Raw genomic sequence first — 4,239 nt, forward strand, 5'->3', positions numbered from 1 at the left:
TGAAAAGTCACAGAGTGTTAGTTTAAAAAAAACGAAAAAAAGTTGTTTGCTTTTTTTTTACTTTTTATATATATATATATATATATATATATATATATATATATATATATATATATATATATATATATATATATATATATATATATATATATATATATTATATATATATATATATATATATATATATATATATATATATATATATATATATATATATATATATATATATATATATAATATACTCAAACACTTCTGTCCAGTAAGTCTCACTGAAAACCCCCTTATATCTTATAAACTAAAGCACAAATGGTAAAATCAAACATGTCTCCCTTGTCCTTGCTAGCTACGCACCCATTTAAATTGATTAATAATTTATTAAATTGATTAAATTCATTAACGCCGGCTTATTGTTTTTACGTATATTTGTTAAAGAAATTTAAAAGACAACGAAATTATCCTCCCTGGTCTCTCAAGAATACTCTTTTGCCCCCCCCCCCAGGACCGTGTCTATAATAATGTTATGGAGGGTGGGGTATAAAATAGTTTAAAAAACCCATCAAAAAATTAGTCAGCCTATTATGAGATTTTTAAGTAAATTTTTATCTTATGGGATCTGTCTAACGCTAATTAGAAAAATACAACTAAGTACTGATAAGTTTATTGAATGTTATTTGAGCATTGCAACAGAAATTAAATTTGCGACAGACCTTATTACTCGTATTCTAACAAAGTCTTTGACATCCTCATTAAATAATCGGTTCTCGGCCATTGAACTAAGACCAATCTGTAGTATCTGTTCTTATCTGCTTAATATCTAATACGGTCCCTACACGGGGCCCAGCCACAATCTTAAACCTATTTTTGGACACAGGAATGCTGCCGGTGCTTGCTCCACTCCCTCTATGAGTTGGCCCGGTATGAATCTTCGGTAAAGAATCTTCGGGATAGGCGCACCTTTATCAAGCAGAAATCAATGCCCATGCACCAAAATAAGTCCCCGTCCACTTTTTTTGAAAATAGTCCGTAATTATTAACTACTGAAATTCAAATAGAATCAAGGTTCAAGTAGAATTACTTAAGTGATTGTTTTTGGCTTCAAATGCGTTTGTTATGTGGCCGTTTGCTAGTGGTAGCAGTTAAGAATACACCCCCTTTGTTTGTTGACGATAAAATATTTTCTATAATCGGTAAAGCGGCCGTTGGGTTCTCACAATTTAAAGCTTTGACTATCTAGTCATGTTGATAACAGAGTAAGAAACCGCTGATTTTTTTTCTCGAAAGGGTAAATTTGCAATCAAACAATTAAGACGTTTGACTATGAAAATGATATAGAATATTGCTATTTTTAAAAATAATTTTAAGACTTGATTCATTGATGTGAAAAAGGTGTGTACACCTGCATCTCTTTAATTAATTATATCTACTGAATGGCTTTTAAAGCAACCGGATTTATCTTGCAAGATATTAGTAAAATTTTAGATTTCATTCAATATTTATTTGGCTGAATTACAACCTTAACCATGAACAAGTCGCTCCTAGGGTGAGGTCTTTCCATTGAACATCGGACAGGCTGACCCCTGTGATTATCTCTAATGGGGGTAACTCAAAAGCGTAATATTTCATATTAAGGGACTGCGTTCGCACGGACCCTTGTCCACATATAGAAAATTATTTTCCTTTGGGCCCCTTTTATATTTCACGCATTATGCAGCTAAAAGTATAAGGTATTCAAAAGTTTTGACAATAAAGGGACATTTAAAATTAATCCGTGTAACATTTTGAAGCGATTAATTTCTCGACTAACTTAGATTTTTCAGGTATTACTGAAAAAATATGCCTAAGAGTGCAAGCATAAGAGAGGGGTGAGAGTTTGTTCTCGGATTGGTTAATTCTGCGATCATTTTATAAGACAAGAAATATAAAGCATAAGAACCAGTTTAATGTTTAAATGACTTTAAAACTGTTCTTTACGATTCTTATTTATTGATTTTTTGAAAGATTGATTCTACTTTTTCTTTTTTTATTAATTATTCTGTTTGTATTGTATTTTTACATCAACGGAGGGCAATCTATCCTACACATAGCCGTACATTTGTAGACATGTTAATAAAGATTTTTGGACTTCCAGAGCTCCCTTTTCAAACCAGCTCACATCCAACACGGAGTTGGACACAGGCCGTGTAGACTATGGTTTTGAATAACTGTGTTCCGGTCTTTCAGAACTTTAGTTCAACTGTAGCCCACTATTCTGGCAAGTTCCAGTTATGAAGAACCTGTATCTAACAGGCTTAGGGCCCATAGATGAAAGTGTTGTAAAATTTTACTGAGTTGAAGACGGTGAATCTAAAAACGGTGTTTGTCGAACTCGCTTAAAACATGCTTAAAACCCTCTGCCTGAAAACAGGGTTTAGATACAGCGCGTCTACATTTGCCTTTTTGTGGAAAACTGGGAATCTGATTTTCAACTGAAACTGATTTTCAACTGAACTGGAAACTGTTTTTTCAACTGAAATTAAGGAGCAACATAAAAACTTAAAACGGACAGATATTATTACAAAAATGAGGGAGGTTGCCCCCTCCTCAATGCCTTGCTCATTAAGCTAAAGTTTTTTAAAAATTAAAAAATGTTCAGTATTTTACATAAATGAACTTTGTGTGTCATGAGTCATTCTTAGAGAATTGGATCAAAACGTCAAAGCTAAGCGCAAAGAATAAGATATTGAGATGGAGCAATCCTTTTTATATTTATAATAACTACTGTTTTTTTTTAAGTCTTAAAGTTACTCATTACTATCAGTTGAAGAAGCTTGATTTTTTAAGCGTATGTTGTTAGAGAAAACAGGATAGACCAGGGAGAATCTGAGTCCATTCTCAAGAAAACTGAATAAGCGCATTCTCATGCGTTAAAATTTTGGAGGAGCCGTTTAAATAAGTTCTGGTTAAAACCTGTTTTTTCATATTGGGGCGCTAAACAGGGTTTTCAATTTCAGTATATGAATTCGACCTTTTAGTTAGAATATAAATTCATATTAATTTCTCCTTATAGTATATCAAAATTTAAATCTTTTAAAAAAAAGGTTGTGTTTTGAACAGCTGTTGTATTTATAATCAAAAGGTATATTTTAAGCACAGTTCCCAACTGGACACATTTTATGTCGAAAAAAACCTATTCCCATTTGCTGGCCCAGAAAAAAAATTATATATAAACGTATATTCTAAAAATATGGGGCATTAAAATGCAAAAAAGGGACACATTTTGTAAGTTCATCCCATTATATTTTTTAAATTCATTTGACCGAAAGCTTGTCTTGATAGTCTACAATATACTATGAGCGGTCATTTATGTGACCATCCTTCTTTATTTAAATAAAATAGTCAAAATTAAATGGAGGGCATCGAGCCCCCTTTCCACATGCCATTTGATCGACATCTTGGGATAACCATTATATCCACATAGTTCAAAATAGCAGTATCTCCTTTCAGCCGTTTAGTATTTATGACGGATGCAAAATTAAACAATATTGATAGCTAAGTATAAAATACCAAGTGTAATAAGTTCAGATAGAAAGATGTTTTTAGCAGTTTCATAATACCTAGAGGAAAAAATGCAAATGGACAAACTGAACTATTAAATGAGACAAGATCAAGAGGAAGGACCAGTATTTTTGTTAAGCTTTTACGAGTCAAGCAGAAATTAGGGGTGGGGGTCAAACACCGTATGCTGCGGTGAGTTTTTCGTAATAGAGTTGTTGTTAGCAATAAGTTTTTGACGCGTCTTGATTGTCAAGTATAATTACATGTTTATTTAATCCTTATATTTCTACTTTTATTTACACTCCTATCGACAAAACACACACTGGTTAAAATATAATAATGCTAAATAATTAATTTTATGCATTAGTGCTTGGTTTTTAAATTATTATTAACATTAGTGTTAAATTCAATAATAATTGACCTTAATCGGAACTTTTATGTTAAACAAACTGTTTATATGTTAAGCATACTCTTTTTATGTTAAGCAAACTGATGAGCTTTCAGCAATTGATATCATTATACATTAAATGTTTAGTTTATCTTATTAGCTCTTTTGAAGGTTGTTAAAGACGAATATAGTTTCACTAAAAAAAAGTGTTTGAATACTGCCTCCTTTTCTAACTGTAAATAAAAACCGAAAGCCTACTGCGTTGTTGTCGCTTAACTGAAAACGAATTATATTACAAATATTTTCTTGTCCAGTTC

At 31.6% G+C, this 4,239-nt stretch overlaps 1 non-coding gene and 1 pseudogene across 1 annotated transcript; both read left to right on the forward strand.

Annotated features, from left to right (window-relative positions):
* The first annotated feature begins 753 nt into the window (after nt 1-753).
* Nucleotides 754-959, forward strand: LOC148941855 (U2 spliceosomal RNA; annotated as a pseudogene).
* A 530-nt stretch (nt 960-1,489) lies between these two features.
* LOC148941856 (U1 spliceosomal RNA) lies at nt 1,490-1,653 on the forward strand. Its single transcript, XR_016143233.1, has one exon. It is a non-coding gene; the product is annotated as a U1 spliceosomal RNA (small nuclear RNA).
* The last annotated feature ends 2,586 nt before the right edge of the window (nt 1,654-4,239 follow it).

Source organism: Artemia sp. Qi Xiang Cuo, chromosome 17 (genome assembly GCF_049724085.1).
Source record: "Artemia sp. Qi Xiang Cuo chromosome 17, ASM4972408v1, whole genome shotgun sequence".
NCBI classification, from domain to species: domain Eukaryota; kingdom Metazoa; phylum Arthropoda; class Branchiopoda; order Anostraca; family Artemiidae; genus Artemia; species Artemia sp. Qi Xiang Cuo.